Source organism: Aulonocara stuartgranti (assembly GCF_965226115.1).
Source record: "Aulonocara stuartgranti genome assembly, chromosome: 6".
Classification (NCBI taxonomy): Eukaryota; Metazoa; Chordata; class Actinopteri; order Cichliformes; family Cichlidae; genus Aulonocara; species Aulonocara stuartgranti.
Window position 1 is genome coordinate 8,816,101 of NC_138944.1, and position 22,125 is coordinate 8,838,225.

At 41.4% G+C, this 22,125-nt stretch overlaps 1 long non-coding RNA gene across 3 annotated transcripts in view; it reads left to right on the top strand.

Moving 5' to 3' along the window:
- Positions 1–22,125, top strand: part of LOC309707946 — a 107,092-nt gene that overhangs the window by 52,713 nt on the left and 32,254 nt on the right. The window contains exons 3-4 of one of the 3 annotated variants that reach the window (XR_014277133.1): positions 9,729–9,777; positions 12,936–13,023. The exons of the other annotated variants lie outside the window; for them this stretch is intronic. This is a non-coding gene — a long non-coding RNA (uncharacterized lncRNA). Of the gene's footprint in view, positions 1–9,728; positions 9,778–12,935; positions 13,024–22,125 lie in introns of those variants that run through there. 3 annotated transcript variants of the gene reach the window in all.

Consider the following 22,125-nt stretch of genomic DNA (forward strand, 5'->3'; position numbering starts at 1 on the left):
AGTCAGTGTATCGCTTCACATTGGAAGTTGCAACCAAGGATTGCATTTCAAACAACACTGCAGTTTATTGTGTCTTTTACCACTTAAGCATGATGCCATCCGTGACCACCTGCCTTAAACTATACTGGTCAGCTTCATGCTCAAAAGACCATGCGGCTTTTCTAATTTTATGGAGTGATGCAGGGATTTGTAATTGTGTTGATGTTTGACAAGTGAGTCATGTTGCTGAAAGTAATGAGACATGATAGAAAACAAATGTTAAATTGATTTTCATGCCGTGTAATATAATAAGTATGTGATAATTATACAAAAGAGTTCCCTGACAGACGAAAACAGACGGCCAAGAAGAGGAAAAAGGTAAGGGATAGGCTGATAACCATACTGACTTTTTCACTTAAAGACTGATTATGTTTATTATTGGCTGGACGTTTGTTTTAACAAACCAATTAGTAGAACAGCAATGATGAGTTATTTATTACTATCTGGCACCAAAAGAGTTACATCTTACAAAATAGTTTCTCGTGTAATTGAGTGCCCATGTACAACCCTATCTTTAAACACAATGTCTTTTCATTAATGTCTTTGTGTAAACCCAAGAAGTTCCAAAAGGTTTACGCTGTCTCCCAACCTGAAGATTGTTGCTGCCATCAAAGTCAAGATAAGCTCATATTTTTCTTTAAATGCTACATTGTCTCACTTTGTCTCACTTATTCACAAACTGCAGCTTGTTCAAAATGCTGCTGCGCGTCTTTTAACTGGGACTGGTAGGTTTGAGTCTATTACTCCAGAGCATTTGCCTCTGTTGCACCCTACCTCAGCAATAATCTCCCTCAAGCTATTCGCGTGTCTGATTCAATCCAATCTTATAAATCTCGATTAAAAACTTATTTATTTAGCCTAGCCTTCCCGGCTTCTTCGAGCACGCAAGTGTACTGTAATTTATCTTTTTGCTCTGATTAATGTTTATAATGATTTAACCTTCAGCCTTTTGGCTTGTGCCTACTGTGCCTGGTGTATTATTGCTTAGTTATGTCTCCCACCTGTCAGTATATTTGTATTTGTATCTGTTATTGCTCTTAATTGGTTCTGTGAAGCACTTTGACATACCTCTGGTTTTTAAATGTGTGATATAAATAAAGTTGTATTGTATTTTATTGTATTTAAACATCAAGCATTTTTTCCATGTTCTAGTAAAATATATATGTTTATGACACTGGCAAAACTTTGCATTCATTTTTACTCAGATACCTTATTTTTCAGAATCAGGTTTGCATTATGTAAATAAGGATGTGTCAAATGTGGTTGGACACCTGACTAAGCTGTGCCATGTAATAAACGTAAGAAGCTACTGTGAATAATTATTAGATTCATCTAATTAGTTTATATATATATATATATATATATATATATATGTTGACAAATAAGGTGCCTAAGAAATACAGCAAGCTGTCCATACCTGAGGCCTTGGAAACTGCCAAGCAAAGACTCACAGCCTTGGCCAGCCGCTTGAGGAGGTACACCAGAGAGATAGAAGGCAGGAGAATAAACCAGCTGTTCTCCACAGAACCAGCAAAGGTGTACTCTCAGTGGCAAGGGAACAATAAGAGAACAGCACCACCAAGGCTGGAGACGGAGCAATACTGGAAGAGCATATGGGAGAAGGATGCAACCCATAACGGCAATGCTCAGTGGCTAGAGGATCTGAGGGCTGACCACAGCGACCTCCCTGAACAGGGTCCAGTAACCATCACAGTGGCAGATATCCAAGAAAGGGTCTCCAGTATGAAGAGTTGGACAGCACCAGGGCCCGACATGGTTCACGCCTACTGGCTGAAGAAGCTGACTGCACTCCACGAGCGTCTGGCAGCACAAATGAACCAGCTGCTAGTTAACGAGAGACACCCGGAATGGCTAACTGAAGGCCGGACGGTCCTGATCCCCAAGGACCCCAAGAAGGGACCGGTCCCCTCCAACTACCGACCAATAACCTGCCTCAGTACTACATGGAAGCTCCTGTCAGGCATCATATCGGCTAAGATGAACAGGCACATGGGTCAATACATGAGCGGGACACAGAAAGGAATTGGCAAGAATACCAGAGGCGCAAAACACCAGCTACTGGTAGACAGAACAATCAGCCGAGACTGCAAGACCAGACTGACCAACCTGTGCACTGCCTGGATTGATTACAAGAAGGCCTATGACTCAATGCCCCACAGCTGGATACTGGAATGCCTAGAATTGTACAAGATCAATGGGACCCTAAGAGCCTTCATCAGGAACTCAATGGGGATGTGGCGTACAACACTAGAGGCCAACTCCAAGCCCATAGCACAAGTCACCATCAAGTGCGGGATCTACCAAGGAGATGCTCTGTCCCCACTGCTGTTCTGCATAGGCCTGAACCCCCTCAGTGAGATCATTAACAAGACTGGCTACGGATACCGACTACAGAACGGAGCAGTTGTCAGCCACCTCCTGTACATGGATGACATCAAGCTGTATGCCAAGAGTGAACGAGACATCGATTCACTGATCCACACTACCAGGCTATACAGCAATGACATTGGAATGTCGTTCGGACTGGAGAAGTGTAGTCGGATGGTAACAAAGAGAGGGAAGGTAGTCAGAACTGAGGGGATTGAACTACCAGAAGGCAACATTGCAGACATAGAGGACAGTTACAAGTACTTGGGGATCCCACAGGCGAATGGGAACCATGAAGAGGCCGCTAGAAAAGCTGCAACCACCAAGTACCTGCAGAGGGTCAGGCAAGTCCTGAGGAGTCAGCTGAATGGTAAGAACAAGATCCGGGCCATCAACACATACGCCCTGCCCGTGATCAGGTACCCTGCTGGGGTAATAGGCTGGCCAAAGGAGGAGATAGAAGCCACTGACATAAAGACAAGAAAGCTCCTTACCATGCATGGAGGGTTTCACCCCAAATCCAGCACCCTGAGGCTGTACGCTAAGCGGAAAGAAGGGGGCCGGGGACTGGTGAGTGTCAGCACCACAGTCCAGGATGAGACAACGAACATCCAAGAATACATTAGGAAGATGGCCCCAACTGACCGAGTGCTCAGTGAATACCTCAGGCAGCAGAAACCCAAGAAAGAGGAGGGAGACGAGGAACCATCATGGAAGGACAGGCCCCTGCACGGTATGTACCACCGGCAGATAGAGGAGGTGGCTGATATCCAGAAATCCTACCAGTGGCTGGACAAAGCTGGACTGAAAGACAGCACAGAGGCACTAATCATGGCAGCACAAGAACAAGCTCTGAGCACAAGATTCATAGAGGCTGGGGTCTATCACACCAGGCAAGACCCCAGGTGCAGGCTGTGTAAAGATGCCCCAGAGACAATCCAGCACATAACAGCAGGGTGCAAGATGCTAGCAGGCAAGGCATACATGGAACGCCATAACCAAGTGGCCGGCATAGTGTACAGGAACATCTGTGCCGAGTATAACCTGGAAGTCCCGAGGTCAAAATGGGAGATGCCCCCAAGGGTGGTGGAGAATGACCGAGCTAAGATCCTGTGGGACTTCCAGATACAGACGGACAAAATGGTGGTGGCTAACCAACCGGACATAGTGGTGGTAGACAAACAGAAGAAGATGGCCGTAGTGATCGATGTAGCGGTTCCGAATGACAGCAATATCAGGAAGAAGGAACACGAGAAGCTGGAGAAATACCAAGGGCTCAGAGAAGAGCTCGAGAGGATGTGGAGGGTGAAGGTAACGGTGGTCCCCGTGGTAATCGGAGCACTAGGTGCGGTGACTCCCAAGCTAGGCGAGTGGCTCCAGCAGATCCCAGGAACAACATCGGAGATCTCTGTCCAGAAGAGCGCAGTCCTGGGAACAGCTAAGATACTGCGCAGGACCCTCAAGCTCCCAGGCCTCTGGTAGAGGACCCGAGCTTGAAGGATAAACCGCCCGCAGGGGCGTGCTGGGTGTTTTTTTATATATATATATATATATATATATATATATGTATATGTATATATATGTATATGTATATATGTATATGTATATATATGTATATGTATATATATATATGTATGTATGTATGTATGTATGTATGTATGTATGTGTGTGTGTGTGTGTGTGTGTGTGTGTGTGTGTGTGTGTGTGTGTGTGTGTGTGTGTGAAGAGAAAGAGAATTACATTCATACATACATACATTATGGTAGTTAATCTTTGTGGATTAATATTTGTAGCCAAATAATATAAAATCTTTTATACTACTTCATAACATACATGATGATTGATCTGAATAGAACAAATACTCTTTTCCCTTCCAATGTTTTGCATAAGTGCAGATTTTCGTGGGGAGGGTTTTTACTCACAAAATAACATATCTTTTGTCCAGTATGCTCCTTTGTATTTTCCTGAAGCATTTGTTACACACACGTGTTTAATGGAAATGTGTCTTTGGCCAGATGGATTTGGATTGGTTGATGATTTCAGTGCATCTTTGTGAGCTGGATGGATACACTGATGTGCTGTACAGCCTTGGTTTTATGGGCATCTGAGCTGATGTTGGATGACTCACGTTAGCAACCATTGCATTGTTTTTCTTGGCCTTCATGCATTAATTATATCGCAGTGTGTGTTGTGTTTTCAGGTGGCTGAACAAGTTAGTTGTGTTGCTATGCACCACAGACACAACTCTACAGCAGTCGGTGCATATAATTTCTTCTTGGTTAAATCAATTGTGCTAAATCCAAAGTATTTCCCTGCAAAAATTATTATCCACCTTGGGAGACAAGCTCTTCAATTTCTGATACACCAAGCCTTTACGTTTTCTTATGTACTGCTCTTAGTTGCCATTTTCATGGCAAAATATAAAAAAAAATGTGTGGTATCTGAAGACCTCTGCACAATACTGTAATCCTTGTGAAAATTGCTGCCCTAGCATGCAGAAGTCTATGATTTGCTATTATAAGCTGTAATTCAAAATTCATACTTCAAGGTCAAATGTTAATGCATCACGGAACATAAAAGGTAAAGCACGGTTTAAGACTAAAAAGTATTATTTTATAAACTCCTAAATAATTTACTAGTTATGAAATATTGACTGGGTCTGCTGGCATGGCAGGTTAAGCATGCAACAGCGCATAGTTAATTAAGCCTTCTTAACATTATCCCAAGTGTGATGTTATTTGCAAAGGCAACTTTATTTAAATGCAGCTGAGGATTTAATATTCCTGTAGCAACATTATATCTGCCAAGTGATCCATATTATTTAAATGAATCAATGCTAATGTGACGATTTTTCACTGACACAAGCCCCATGGGCATACCTGACCTGCCATCCCTCTTCTTCTGCTCTCTGCACACTCCATCCATCTCACCTCACCCCTCTCTTCCTACTCCTCTTCCTGCACTCCATCTTGTTTTGTATCTTTTCTAAATGTCTGGCCGTGACCTATTTTCTATCATCACTTCTAGCGGCTTCACCATTTGAAACAGAGACGGTGGATAAGGACAAATAAATAAAACATCACAAGATAGAAACATTAGTGTTTCAGTTAATATACGAAAAGTACAATAAGTTGACAGAAAAGGATGCTCGGGAAAGGGTGAGATGAAGGCAGGCGATCTGCTGTGATTACTCCCAAAGGAGACAGCTGAAAGAAGAAGAAAGAAAGATATGAAAAGAGTAAGGGTAAGTAAGGCGTCTAAAAGTTGTAGACAATGATTGGTGCCTTTTGACCAACACTTCTGACTCCTCTCTTTCTTTGGCCCCACTCTGTATTGGATTTCTTCTGTTTTGTTATTGCCAGCAAAGTAATTTCACCTCAGCCTACAACTTTATTTACATCTCCTCCAATTCCCTCAGCAATAAAGGCCACAGCTCAAAGCAGCTGCAAGGACATGCGCTTGAATGGGGCCTTGCTTTGTACGTGTATGTGTCTATGCATATCTGTGTGCTTGTGTTTTGAATTCCAAAAAGTTTTCAGACACATTATAGGTGATGTTTAGAGTTCCTCAGATGTCTAAAAGGAGGATTTGGTGCTTACAGAAAATTTGGAGTTATACGAAACAAATTCGACTCTGTGCAGGCCTTTAGTCTTTCAGTATCTCTTGTGTCCCTCAACCACAGCTCTAGGTCAACATCCCCCCCAAAGCCCTATCAGTACTTTACAATTAGTTGATTGAACCTGCCTCCAGTGAGCCATCTGCCTGGGCACATGGTGGAACTGATGTCCTCACCTGCCAGAGGCAATTAACTCTAAATACGACTGTCTCCGCTCGTGCACCACAATTCTTCTCCCAGCTGAATATAATAAGGTTGAACTATGTTGAAGATGAAGAGGGGGTGGGAAGCCTGCTCATGGCCCCCAGAGGGTGATGGGTAATTACTTCCGTCAGATTTATACTGGCAGTCATGCGGAATGGTGGACGACTGTCTTCGACCCTCGTAGGCAGGAGAAGCAGCAGAGGTTTTCTCTGCCGCCTTGGGTCAACTCGAATTGGAGGATGGGACTGAAAGATGGGGGAGGAAGGCAAAGGAAGGGCAGCCACTTGCGTGAAGCCAAGGTTAGGTGATTAATTGGAAGAGCGGCTCAGGGTCAGCCTCTATTGTTGGGGTGATGGGTCAAACGAGTGCAGCATTGAGAACATCACCTGATGCATGGCTGACCCTCCTGTCCTCTGATATGGCAGAAAGATGATGTTGTAACTCAGAGCGGTACGAAGAGAAAGATAGATGAGAAATAAGAGAAGGAGAAGGGATGAGGACACAAAAGAGACAAAACAGAGAGATTCTTCAGATTTGGAGTCCCTGTCTCTCAGCTGACATTTCAATTAAATTGGTATCACAGTTGCCAAGAGTATTGTTGACTTCATATCTTTTTTCACACTGAAGGATTTGAATTATTTGAAAAAGTGCAAGAAATGTGCCCAGCTAAAGCAGGAAAGGATAGACGTGCCAGAAACTGTCTCAGGTTTCACTGCATTTGACAATAATGAGATGTCTACTTGTAGAAAAGAGCAGTCGAAACAAACAAAGGTAGGGAACAGCCAGGGAGCGTGTTTGTTCACAAAAATCAAAATTCACCTAAAAATTAAGGTAATTTCTCTTCACCGTTCCACACGTAGAAACTGACATCTCTAGTTTTTTTTTAATCTTTTCTTTAAACATCCCCCAGGTTTCTGTGAATGTCACTGCAGCCCAGTTCTCCTGTTCACCCATTAAAGTCAGCCTAGAACATGACAGATCTTTGAAGCTGCACCCCCCCACTCTCACCGGCGATGTTCCTCTCCTTACTGCCTAAAACAATGAGATCTGTGCTGTGCTGTATTTCAAAACCCATTGTGGTAACATTGTTGACAGTGGTGTATTTCTTCAGCGTGCCCTACCTTTATTTCTTCCATTCCTTCTATTGCATCTCTCTTTCTATTATTCAGAAATGGCATTTTATATGGTGTTGTATACCCCCAATGTCCTTGACGAAAAACAATGGAGATGTACAGAATGCTAAGAGGCACATAGGCGTATCATTGATAGCAGCAGAGAGCTATCAATCTTCGAAATAGATGGCCTATCAGTCGCATGGCTTTGTCCTCGACATGTCTACACTGCTTAGAGGTGACCTTTAGAAGATAATTCACACTAAAGATGATGGTATATGCTTGATTCAACTTAAAGTAAATTAACTTAAAAAAAAAAATAGGACACCATTGTATTTTACTACTTTCAGAATTTTGATAATCAATACTAATGTACATAATTAACAGTACTCCTTATATTTTCATGCCCTGCTTTTTTTGGAAGCTAATGAAAGCTCGGTTGAAGTGTAAAATAAATGATTAGGCTATAACCAGCTGCCCATTGTTCCAGCAGCACATCCCGCTTATCAACTGCTCCATGTTGGCTTTCACTGCACAAGAAAGAGCAGCCATGTCAATCCTCATTAATTCTCCCAGTGAATTAGAAGCAAAGTAGATGATAGGAAATTAATGTCTGCAAGGAGATACTTAAATTATTCAACAGTAACAGGATTATGATGAAAGATCCCTACACTGACTTCTTTCTCTTCTATCCGCATCAATTCTTCTCTCACTCCTCCACCACCCCCTCTTCCTTTTTGTGCTTTCTTCAGCTTTTCTTTCATTTGAGGCACATAGCAGCCATTGCTTGGGCTATATGCATGTATGAGTGAATACATATATGAATCAAACAATCCTGCCTAATACTAGTTTTGTCCCCATTGTTGGTTTTGGTGTTACATCTTACCATGCATTAAGTTATTCTAACACTTTTGTTTTCATCTTTTAATCCTTAAAAAATCAAGCACATGCATTCAATTTTTCCTCCAGGAGGAGATTAAAGTATATTCAGAGTCCAGTCTCGTTTGTTTGCATGGTATTCAAAAATAAAAAGAAATAAGGAATATTAGCAAAATATGGTGGAATATGACTTACATGACTGAGAAGCCAGACTAAAACCCCAAAACGAACTGGTGTATAAATGTGTCTGCACATGTTTGTATGTGTGTGCGTGTGTCTGTATGTGTGTTTGTATGTTTGATAGAGAGAAAACAGGAACCAAATAGACACACTGTAGATCTTGATTTAAAAACAGCATATTTTTTCATTGGTGAATGTCATTCATTTAGAAATACAGTCTAGTATTTTTTTTTAATTCATTATGTTTGTTGTGCAGATTTCAAAGATATACAGTGTTGATTACTCAGATGCTTATCTACATAACCAGCCAAGCTGTTCCCTCCTAGTTTTAGTCTTAATGCTTAGTGGTGGTAAAGGTCGTACGACAGAGATCTGCTGTATTTTTAAGCGATAACATTATCATTACCATTTTATGTGTATGAATCTGTGTTGCTAGATTCTAGCAACACAGTTGCCAAGAGTATTGTTGACTTCATATCTTTTTTCACACTGAAGGATTTTGAATTATTTGTTCTTGTTCTAGCAGCTAGAACAAGAACTGGAATAAGTGACCCACGGTCACTGTTTACGAATTTTTATTACATTTTTTATTATTACATTTTGACATTGACTCGTCTCTGCGTATTATCAGTGACATTGTTGATGATGATAAAATGGTAAATTGACTTTTCTACTCCACCTGAGCACTCCAAGAGATTTATCCAAGGAGTAAACATAGCTCATTTCTGATTGATGACAGTGATAATGAGGTGAGTTGTTGAGGATATCTGTAATTTTCTGTAAGAATGCGTTGCTGTTTTTGTCTCCATCAGCTGCGGTTAGCTTCTGTTCGCTGCTCTTACTGAAAGTTTTGTTGAAATAGATCTTACATGGGTAGACTCGTACTTAGTAAACAAACTCTCATATGATATTAAAATCTAATCAAACTATTATCTGACTATTAGCAGTTAGCAGCAGAGTATTAGCAGTTTTAGGACATTCGAGTCTAACATTTGCTGTCATAATGTTAGCTTATAGCATTATGTTGTTGTTCCATCCAGCTCTTGTCAGCTTTCCAGGGATGGGAGGGTCACATGTCTAATCTGCTGGCAATAACTAATTGTGACAACACCAAGAATAAATTAGCATACCCATGTAGGTTTTCTTATATTAGAGCTCTGGTTTCATTCAGGACATAACTACCTGTCTGTTATCACATCCAATATAATATGGGGGACAGCTCGTGAGCGATGTGCACATGGCTTTACATGCAAAACCTCCCATTTCTCAGATGTATGTGTCTTGAACCCTTTTTCCCTTTTGCTCTTTAGGGCTGACCTTGCAGTTTATAATAGCCGATGTACATCACCAGTTGTACAGGTAAAATAAAGCCATTATTTCATTTGTTTCTTGGGTTTGGGGACTTTGGATTGATCTTTCCTCTTTGTTTAGAAAGAGGAATCAGAAGCATGTCATCCTGCTCAACTACAATTTAACCCGAGGAGTCAGCAACAGATGTAACAATATATCAGAAAATACTGATATTAGTGAAGTTGTTCTAAAAAAACATCTGAACTGTAACTCTATATACTATGGTGCAGCAGCATTCCACATTCATTTTAATCAGAGTACTACTCAGCCTTTTCATTCACTGAGCGATGCTTTGAAAAATGATGCCGGCTGAGTTTCTATAAAAGGTAGATCCTCCAGAGTGGAAGAAATTATGATCTAAGTTTGAGTTATTTCTGTAGAAGTAGATGGCACTTTTTTTTTGCAACAAACAAATACCAAAAAGTTTTTTGCTGATTTTGGAGACAATGACAAGCAGTAACTCCAGGCAAGAAGACAGATTGGAGGGGCTGTGGAGACATTTGAAGATGTTATTGTACTATGACACCAGAGACTGAAAAATATACTGTATGTTCTGCCCATACAGTCTGTGCCTTGAATAGAGGAATGTGCCACTTCCGCTTAAACATAAGCATAGTAAAAGGAAGAACATTGTGTCCTAGTAATGATCAGTGAGTTTAAGCATAGATGAAAAATAAAAGCATTCTGCCATGCAGAAGCAAGCACAGTAAAGTGAAACTGAAGAAGAAAAACAGCATCTGAATATGAAAAGGAATTAATATAACATCAGTTTCTTCAAAGTAAATAATAAATACGTAAATGTTCTGGGTATTACATATTTATTACACAATCTAAACTTAAATTAGAGCTCTTCTTGTGTTGTGACTGAGGTCTCTCTGTACTTTTAAAGCTATTTAAAACAGAGTGCTTTGATGAACCTGAGCGATGCCCCAGTGCTTGCCATCTCATATTATGTGAGAGAACATTTCCACCTTGGTTACCAAATGTGGCAATTTAATTAGTATTTAGTATTTATTTATTTATTGTCATTGTCAAGAACAATGAAATTGCGTTTGGGGCTTCCATACAACCCAAAAAAAAGAAGAAAATAATAAATACCCCTTAAAACCCAAGTGTACATATTTAACCCAGTGTGACTCCAATGCAATAAGACAATCCTTAGCAATAATTTTCGTAGAAATTCAGACAAAGACCTGAGAAACATGACAAAATACAACAATGCAACCCATTCAATATTATTGTACTGTGAGATATGATATCAGATATGATAGTTATCTATTTAAGAAAGAGGGGGGGGCAGGAGGGGGAAGAGAATAAAGATATGATGCACCAATGCAGACCAGTTCATTGCTATTAAGAAGTTGGATATGGTTATTGTCCGTGAGAGGGGGGCAGAGAGTTCAGGAGCCTCACAGCCTGTGGATACAGGCTGTTGGCCAGTCTGGATGTTCTGGCCTGTATAGACCTGTACCTTCTCCCTGAGGGCAGCAGATGGAAAAGGTGGCGCGCAGGGTGATGTTGGTCCCGCAGGATACTGTGCACCCTCCTCAGACAGCGAGTGGGGAAGATATTACTGATCTCTGGCAGACTTGTTCCAATAATTCTGCCAGCTTCTTTCACCACCCGCTGGAGTGCTTGCTGATCGGCCTTGGTGCAGCTGGGGAACCACACTAGAAATCCATACGTCAGAACGCTGCTGATGGCACAGTTGTAGAAGTTCAACATCAGAGATCTGGGAATGTGTGCGCTCCGCAGTCTCCTCAGGTAGTAGAGGCGCTGTTGGGCCTTCCGTACAACTGAGGTGATATGGTTGCCCCAGGACAGGTCCTCGGTCACAGTTACCCCCAAGAATTTAAAACTGCTCACCCTCTCCACCGCCTCACTGCCAATGAAGAGAGGCAGATGGTTGTTATGACCCCTCTTCCGGAAATCTACAATGATCTCCTTGGTCTTTTTGGTGTTTAAGACCAAGTTATTGTCGTGGCACCATGACTCTAGTTGTTGCACCTCTGTCCTATAGTTTGTCTCATCATTGTTGGATATAAGTCCGAGCACTGTAGTGTCATCTGCAAACTTAACAATGAGATTGGACGCGCAGGAGGAAATACAGTCATGGGTGAAGAGAGTGTATAGCAGAGGGCTCAGAACACACCCCTGAGGGGCACCGGTGTTGACCACAAGGGTGGAAGAGGTGTTCTTACCCACTCTGACACTCTGTCTACGGTTAGTGAGGAAGTCCACAATCCAGTTGCACAGAGAAGAGTTAAGTCCCAGTTGGTGGAGTTTGGGACGGAGTTTGTATGGCCGGATGGTATTAAAAGCCGAGCTGTAGTCTACAAAGAGGAGCCGTGCATAGGTGTTCCTGTGTTCCAAGTGCTTCAGTAATGTGTGCAGCACTGTGGCGATCGCATCCTCAGTTGACCGGTTCTCCCTGTATGCAAACTGGTGCGAGTCCAGGGATGGTGGAAAAGCAGCTCTGATGTGTTTAATGACCAGTCTCTCCAGGCATTTGGCGGGAATGGGGGTGAGTGCCACAGGTCTGAAATCGTTCAGACATGTGACATTTGACTGTTTTGGGATGGGAACGATGGTTGCTGCTTTGAAACAGGATGGTACCAGTGAACAGGACAACGAGGTGTTATATATAGAGGTGAAGACGTCCGCCAGGTCCGCAGCACAGTCTTTTAGCACCCGGCCCAGCACTCCATCCGGCCCGGCCGCCTTCCTGGTGTTAATGCTCCGGAACACACGCCTCAGCTCATGAGTGCTCAGGACCGGAGCAGGGTCGGTTGAGGGGAGAGGGGACAGGACAGGGTCGGTGTTCTCCCTGTCAAAACGGGCATAAAAGAGATTTAGATCCTCAGCCAATTGGGCCTGCTGCATCAACAGAAGTGCATGGTACCTGTTAGTGTATTCATTCTCTTTTGCTATAATGAACACAGTTATCCAATGAAAAACTCTTTTTTGTAAGAATATATTGAAAGAACATGACTGTATAAATGAAAAGCAAACCGGTTCTCTGTAGTTGAAAGGCCTTGATTATGAGTTCCCTCACTAAAGTTTCTATAGTGTATATTCTTTTAGCACGAAGTAAAATATGAGGCAATTTTTGGAATGCATAAGTTATAAAGCCAAATGTACTCACATCACATTTAGCTTTTACACAGTCTAGAGAAAAAGGGTCCTTAAATGCACCACAGCTGGCTCTCCAGACTGAAGCATGAATTTGTTAAATGAAGCCACAGAACAATTTGTCCCACTCACCAACCGGTGCTTTGTCCTTAGCTGGCGCTGCAGGACGACCTCAGAGCAGTAACCTGAGGCCAGGAATATACAGCGACTGTGCTCTAATTATCAGTTGCTTCAGGTAATGGTCAATTAAATATTCATCTGTGTGGATTATAGGGACATGACACCAGACTTGCATGAGTGGTGCCTGAGTTTAACCTCAAGCGATTGTATAAGCAGGGTGGGTCTGTAAATGTTAATGTTAACACCATAATGTGCCCAGACATAGACTATTAATATGAAATAATATCCAGTTCTTTTCCCAGTCACAGCAGGAAGTACACATTTTCCCCCTCAGCTTGTCCCTTAAACCCTTATATTTAAACATTATTTTGAGCAATAGCACTTCTAGACAGAGTGTAGACTTGGTGTAAATAACTAGGGGAATGAAAACAAAAGGTTTCCCTAATGTCACAAAGCCTGAGGACGAGGTTAAATGTGAAGCATCTGATGAATTTGCTCTAACGAATTATGCAAAAAAAGAAGAAAAAAAGGGAAAAGGCAAGTGGAACAAAAGGATACAGAACAGTTGATTCATTGTTTCTCCTGGGGTCATGGAGAGAAACCAGAGCAGGAAAGAGGCAGAGAGAAGATGTACAACTGGAGCCGTAATTAGACACTAAGAGCAAGGAATAGTTTACAGCACATAGTGGACATAGCTTTGATACAAGCTATTGCCATGACCCAGCTGAACAGAAGAACATATTTGGCATCATGTGGATCTTTCCTACTCTACTGTGTATGTGGGAAGCATAGGTTAGGACAAGCAGCAGCAAGATTGCAGAATAAGGCAGCAACTAAGGAGAAGCTGGGTTGTAAAGCAGCTTGAAGATGGGAAGTATCAGAAGGCTAAAGATACTTAAATACTACGCCCACCTATATGAGATTTGCAAGTAGGATGTGTGAAAGGGTAACAGCTCAGCCACAGCCTGATGTGGGCTGGCAGTGGAAATCAGCTGATCTGCCTGGATTGAAGCTGAGCTTGACCTTACAGGATGCTGCTGTGCTTTATTTTTAGAAAATAAGAAGAATAAAAATTCTCACCACAGTGTAAAATTTTAAATAACTATAGACTATATTAATTTGTCTCTGCTTTTATATGCCACAACTGGAAAACCTCTGGGCTTAAAAGTAATATGGAAATGTCACAAAAATGATATCTGTACATGTTATTGGCATAGTAACACTCAGAACAGCATCATATGTGTTTACTTTAAGTAGGCATCTCACCCTCTGCAAAGCGTTCACTCCGTAGCTCCCAGACACCGATCAGAGAAGATGTCGTCACACTGAAAGAAAAGAGCGAATGAATCCTTTACTGACGCCAGCATCTATTTAAAACCAGCAGATTGAGTAAGCCAGATGTCAGATGTGTTTTCATATTAGTCACAGCTCACTGGCAAAAGGGATGAAGTTGGCCACATCAACAAGACATCATGGCAACCAGCCAGGGCTACTCAGGCAAACACAGGCGACAGCCCCATCAACTGAATGACAAAGCTAGGTGGCTAAGATAATGTGATGTAATTCATTGACAGTGCATTTTCCTACTGAGCCATTCAAAAGCTATCTATATAAAACTGAGCTAACAAATGGCAGACAGGATTATTAAGCGCTACAGAAATGAGGCTCTTTGTCATATTCATACTGATGTTTGTATTCCAGCTTAACTTTTTCTCCCCTTTTCTCTTTAAACACAGGTCTCCATTGTATCAAAGAGAATAGAAAACAGGGCTACGGCTGTTTCAACTGAGACCTCAGGCAGTGTGTCTTGATTCCTGCCAACACTGCATCACATCCATTTTTTGCTCTCACCTACTTTAACTTGAAGAGCTTTGAAAAAAATGTGACAGAGCATGTTGAGGGAATAACCTCGTGCAACCTAAAGGGGTTACATGTTAGGCTCTTATGTTATTTCAGTGATGGTATGCAGCTTTTTCTTCGTGTAGTGTTTGACATGATTTTGTGCTTGAAAGGGCACTTTTGAAAGACGTGATACTACAGCACAAATACTTGTGGCTTTGATTAGAAGCTTTAGATGTTTTTCTTTGTATGAAACTATTTGATTAATGTCATGAACTGCTATTTTTATCCCAGAACAAAAAAAACAACAACTTTTGTTCTGTCAGAACAGAGAAATATGCCAAACATGCTGTGGCGTTGGTTCCCCGCCACACTGTAGTACTACTGGACACCAAGAAATAACAGTTATCTTTTAAGGAACTACAAAACCCACGTTAGAGGAACTTGGAGTTCAGTGGGATAAGTCACAATTTTAACTGAACATGCTGACATTGATGTTTACTTAGTGCTTTTAATTGTAACTCCAATAGGACTTTTAAAAGCGTCCATTGTGTCATTATAGGCCACATCAATGGATCATTTGCTTCCCACCATTCTGTCACTATTCTGGCCCACCAACCTTCTGCATGTCCTCCTTCACTATATCCATCTTCTTTGTAGTCTTCTTTTCCTCTTCTCTGGCAGCTCCATCCAATATATTCACTATTCCTTCGCTTTACAAGCCAAACCAGCCACTCTTGTCCATTGCCTGTGCTTTGGATGGTTGAACCCAGATATTTAAACCTGTCATCTTTCATAGCCTCTACTTCTTTAATTCACACACATGTGTTACTTCTTGCATTTACTGAATATCATTCTTCTTCTCTCTAGAACATACCTCCACCCCACTCTCACTACAGATCACAAACTCATCTGTGAACACCATATTCATACTAATGCCTGACATCATCTATTAACCGGTTCTTCACTATTTCAAGTAAGAAGGTGCTTCTAGTTGATCTCTGGTGTAATCCACCCCCTGTCATGAAACAGCTGTGTAAAGCAAGCAGGATAGAAGCCCCACTGTAACTCATAGGCTGAACGGAAAGTACTACAAAACTAAACTGGGGAATTACAGGAAACTAAACACACACAGAGACACACAGAGAAACACACAGCCATGAGGGAGATCACAACACTGGACAGAGGGAAACAGAGGGCTTAAATACACCAAGAATGACGAGGGAACAGGAAACACATGGAGAACACAGCTGAGACCAATTAGGCACAATGAGAGAGAAGAAGCAAAACTGAACACGCTGAACATGGAAGGTGAGACTGTCACAATAAAACAGGAAATGATGGAACACAAGACAGACACACAGGAGTGGAGGAAAGGCAGACGAGAGAGGGAGAGAGGGAGGACAAGAGAGACATGATGGGCTGGGGGTAGGGCTGTTCGATATAACGATATATATCGGATGAGATATAAAAATGTCTATCGTTTCATTTTACGCTATCGTTTGTTTCGTGGTGTCGCAAAATAAACTGTTTACGGCAATATTTTTTCATCGTTTTGATGGTCACTGTAGTGGCTATATTAATTTCTTAAAGTTCTCTCTTTCTTTTATATTTAATATAACCACACTAGGGATGGACAAGCGCCTGTTTTTATGCGTTGTGGTTAGCAACAACGACGGTAACAGCATCGTGTGTCCGCTTGTTTATGTTCCACATAAACCTTTCACAATAAAGCTCAAGATCCTGTTGAGACTTTTCAAAATAAACTGAATCACGTGAAAGAGCAGATTATTTACAGATGAGAAGTAAAAAAGAGCCGCCAGGTGTTAAAAAATAAACCTTAGACTCAAACATTAGAACAGATTTTTCCAGTGCCGTATCTAGCAAGTGAAAATAAAAAAATAAATAAATAAAATAAACAATAAAAGGTGAATCAAATAGACCATTACGGCAAGGCTGGGATGGTCAGTTTGGTAAAGTAAATCCGTTGGGCATCTTTCCTCGCCTTTAGACAATAATTCTGATGGCAAAAGAACCAAACGGGACAGGCCAAAAAAGAAAAGAAAAAAAGAACAGGCTTTTCCCCGCAGCACGCCGTGTAATAAATACTCAAAGAAAACGGCGGCCTTTACAACTAATGTCTAAAAATGTATCGTTTCATGCATCGGTTAAAACACTCGACTCCAGCCACATGACGCGCAGCTGGAAACACTTCCCGCAAGACGAGCTGCCCGAGATTCACAGAATTTACAGAAAATGTTACATTTTTGTGATTTATATCGTTATCGGACGATAGAATTCTTATATCGGGATATGAGATTTTGGTCATATCGCACAGCCCTAGCTGGGGAACATGGATAAACATGATAGACGGTGTGAACATGGAATGAAACACAAGGAGAGGAACATGGGAACAGAGAGGGAAACAAGACACAAGGACACACACATGAAAACCGAGAGGGACGCAGAGGACAAGGACACAAGGCGAACATAATAGACAAGAACTAAACAGGGAAACCTGTTTAGGTCCCTAACCTTGTGTAACCCACTGTGGCTGGGTTGACATACAGCACTGAGAGGGTCATAAATGGCAAATGGCTTGTATTTGTATAGTGCTTTACCAGTCCCTAAGGACCCCAAAGCGCTTTACACATTCAGTCATCCACCCATTCACACACACATTCACAAACTGGTGATGGCAAGCTACATTGTAGCCACAGCTGGCCTGGGGCGCACTGACAGAGGCGAGGCTGCCGGACACTGGTGCCACCACCAGTAGGCAACGTGTCTTGCCCAAGGACACAACGACCGAGACTGTTGGAGCCGGGGCTCAAACCAGCAACCTTCTGATTACAAGACGAACTGCCAACTCTTGAGCCACAGTCGCCCCCATAATTATAATTATTCCGAATTTAAACAGTCTGGTTTATTGTTCATTTATTCATTCAAAATGTATTTTACTGTCAACCTTGCACAGTTCCTACTTGTTTACTCTTAGGACAGTAATCAACATTCTGATAGAGTTTTTATATTCGCATGAGAAACACGAGGGTGAATTGAAAGGCCAGATAGTTCTAAATTGGAATGATATGCCAAGCTTATGTCTCCACGCACAGACAAGGCTAAATAACAAAATGATTGATGCTTGAACGAAGTTCTGCAAGATCATGTGTTTCCACACACAGCATTTCATTTATACAGGCATTTTGCCAGTTTAGCACTGTGTGTACAAAGATAGATAGTTTGAAAAGCAGCAGAATCTCAGATAGTTGGAGTTTTGATTCGTAATATAGGCCAAGAACAAAATTACTGGATCCTACTTTCTAAATAAGCTGAATGTCATCAAGGTCAATGTCATTTTTTCACATAAAAAACACTATACGTCCATGCCCACAGGCAAATCAAAAGCATAAAGCAAGTCGGCATTGTGCTTTTCAGAAAATGTGTTAAAACATCTGAGCAACAAGTCAATTACAAGCAGTGTTTGACTTGCAGAGGTGAAACAGAGGCTATTGTAGTGAAAAAAGTCATGCCCCCTTTTTTAATAGTTGGGTTGCGGTCACGTGGTTCTGATGACGTGCGGAGGCAGCGCGATTTTTGAGTGGAGGGCGGAAGTAAACATGGAGGACACTGTGGAGAGTCAGGAGAGCAGCTATTGTGCAACTTTAGACCCCGTTTCTCGGGAGAGATATAAACAGATAGTTAAAAAATATATCGGACGTGATCCGTATTCTTTGAAAATGTCCGAATACACCACAGAAGTAAAGGATTTGCCTACTATCGAGGCTGTGGATATCACCAACTACTTGGTCCTCCAGACTTCTTACTACACTAGGCAGCAAATGAAAGCTTTCAAGAGTCTGGAGGCGTACAATTTTTTTGTCAGCGGGTGGGTCCACAACCTTGGAACAAAACGTCTCCGTGATGGATACAGTTTGGTGTTTGCAAGGGTGAGTGTTTGTTCTTATATTGCTTTATCTTAAACACGCTAACAGTTAGCGGTAGCGGCTTTAACGTCAACAAACATGCCACATCCTTAGGACTTCGTTAGAGTGACAGTTGTTTGTTTCAAGGTAAACCATTCTCAGCCGTCTGTTGCATATCCAAAATCGCCTCTGCACATCGATGCTGTTCTGCCTTAAGCTTCATTCTTTTCTCTCGTTTGAGAACTGATTCCGATCTGGGTTTTCGTTCGTAGCCGAGATTGACCGTCGGAGCCCAGTCCTCCGACTCTTCGTCATCCAAAGCACTTGGGCAGCCTATAGTCCCAATCAAGTCAATATTAGACTACTAACTTAAAAGCACTAAGTAAACCAGAATTTAACGACAACCTAATGCTAATAAGTTCGTTTGCAAACATAACATTACCTCTGACGAAGTGGTCGCTGCAGACACGGGCATTGGCAGACTCTGCTCCTCCCGACTGTAAACGTAAATTTAAAATCCATTTTTTCCTACGTTTTTCGGTTAGAATTTTCCATTTTTCTCCTCTTCGTTGGGCTATTTTTGGTACCCTAAAATACCGTTTATCAGTTTCTCTGGTCGACCTACTGGAGCATCCGTAAACACAACAGGACATAGGCATTTTGCGTACTGTCTGTCTGTGATTTTGCGCTTATCTTTTTCACTTCCGACCGCCAGTCAAATTTCGCGCTTTACGTCGACGTCACGTCTACGTCAAATGAAACCTAGCTATTGCCCACAATGCTTTGGAAGGCTGATATAGCAGCTAATTTAAATCTATCTAATGTATTCATTTGAATTCATGGGCGTAGCTAGAATTCATTGAAAGAGTCTGGATGACCTTCAGGATTGGTACAACAGCTCAAAATCAATCCAGTCCACTCCATTGTTGCTTGTTAATGCAAACACATACAGCACTTCTTCTGCAATCTAAACAAATAAAAACAAAGAAATAAACTGTAACACCTGCTTAGTATAGTAGGGTTAAACTTATAGACTAGATTCGAGAGGAGTAAAATAAATTTGAGAGAATTGAGTGTTGAACAGCCGGCAGATTTATTACAATGTTACAGTGGTGCAATAACCCAATGTAAACAGCATAGAAAATTAACAGAAGATCAACAGAGAAGAGCGCTCTTTTGAAAATAACAACAAAATAAAATAAAATAAGTAGTCTCTTTAGACCTGACTCCTGATGAGCAGGATATTGGGAGTTCAATGGTTTCCCAGAGAAACAATCCATATGAAGTAAGCAGTTTTTGCTCTTGCTTATCTGAAATCCTGCGATTTGAAGTAATTCAGACTGTAGCTCTACTCCTGCATCCAGAACAGCTGGCCACACTGCTTTTGGATTCGCCAAGAGTTTTCACAGGGTCTGGCTCGCCATCCATATCCAGAACCACTTCAGATCCAGGATCACAAAAAAACAGTCTGCACATACAGTACAGAGCAATAAACAAAATAGTTCTTAACAGTTTTTCTAAATAAAATGAGATCTCATAAAGTTTTCAAAATCAAGTACACTGTTGTTTTAACATTGTTCTGTCTCTATGAATTCCATTTGTATTGCTTTACAGCATTACAATCAATTGTATTTATATACCCCTTTTTAAGGCATATGTAATCACATCATGAAATGTTTGTAACGTAAGTAGTTTTAAATAACTTATTTACACGAATTAACCTATAACTGAAATGACAAAGTGCAGAAAAGGCACTGGACAACATTTATGGCTAAAAGAAAAGTGCATCCTGCATTAGTTTTGCGCATTTGTGAAGATGCCCAATCAAATAGACAATAAAATTAAATACGACATTCCATTTCACACACAATTCAAGTACTCCGACTGGTTTTAGCTATTTTTTAGACAATACAGAATTCGCACTGTTGCAGTGTTTACCACATGTAAAATTAGCATAAGTTTTCCTGCTAACTTATCATCTCTAGTAACTCACCGGAATTCCCAAGAAACAAATACACGCTCTGCCTGGTTTTGGTCGAGAGTAAAACACATAAAGGCCTCTGAAAAGTACATAACTTTAAGTTAGAGACTGTTGAAAATACTTTATAACACTTATTTTATACCGAAAGACTCACTGTGTAGCTTGTTAATTGCTCTCTTTTGCCTAGCTTAATGCAGCAACGTGCTTTTGTTGCATTCACTGAACTACGGAAAATCAAAGTGTGTTCAAGGGGTGTCGGAAATAATAATACAAGGTAAAAAACAAGAAAATACTAGTAACCATGTCTATAGGGGTTACAAAACAAAAAATGGAGAATTAGGATTTGATAAGCATTAGGGTGATATAGTTCCAAGAATGCTGTAAAGTAGACTTAATGACAGTATGACTCAGTAAAAAGGACTAGATGTTAGAGTCCCTGATAATGCATTGCTTTAGATGGAGAGACTCTTGAGGGATGGCTGATATGAGGAAAGGCAGCCCAGAAGCTTTACCAGCAGCACACATCGTTGTGTGCCTCAACTTTCGGTCTTTTACCCAGGCTAATCTGCCATTTTTTCTTCCTTGGTTAGGTTTAGGGATTAGAGATCTGATCTAGATTATCATTTTAAAGTCGTCAGTAGTGGACCCTGGATTCATCGGGTGTTTCGGCCATTATCACTAGACACCCTCATCCAAGGAGGCCCTGCCAGGGTTGATCAGGCCCTGGAGTGTGTCACTGGTTTATGTAAAATTCTCTTCTTCTTTCTCCTATTTAGTTTTCTACAGTTTATTTTCTATCTATTCACTGCAACTGAGAAATAATACTTACCTCTTTAGCATTTATGGAGCCTCACTTCTTCAAAGGGATAGAAAAGGTGATGGAGAGAAGTAAGACAAAAGGGGACAAGATGGGAGAGAGCAGAGTGGAGAGCCGGAAGTGGGGATATGGCTTCCCACACCTCCCCGCCGGATCAGGCTGTACACTCTGCCTCCCCACTGCCTCCCAGAAAAGGGGAGATGAGCAGGGTATTTATTTTTTCCTCACGGTTAGCTGACTGCTTTAGCTGCCCAAGTGATGTCAACCCTTTTTAGCCATACCCAGTGACTAGTCCTCTCAGCAGTGTTAGTTAATTCTCTTATAGCTATTAACTATTAACTATGACTATTAAGCCAAAGGAAGAGATGGCCAATAAGGTACATTGGTTATTTATTTAGCTCTGACAAGGTGATTTTTATTGCTGGTACAAGACTCATATACTTTGAGAACAAAACGATGAAACAAAAAGCCACTGCATAACATCTGGATTTAAAAAAAAGACAAGAGCACAAAGAGTCAAAGGTCTGTTTTTGAACTGGAGG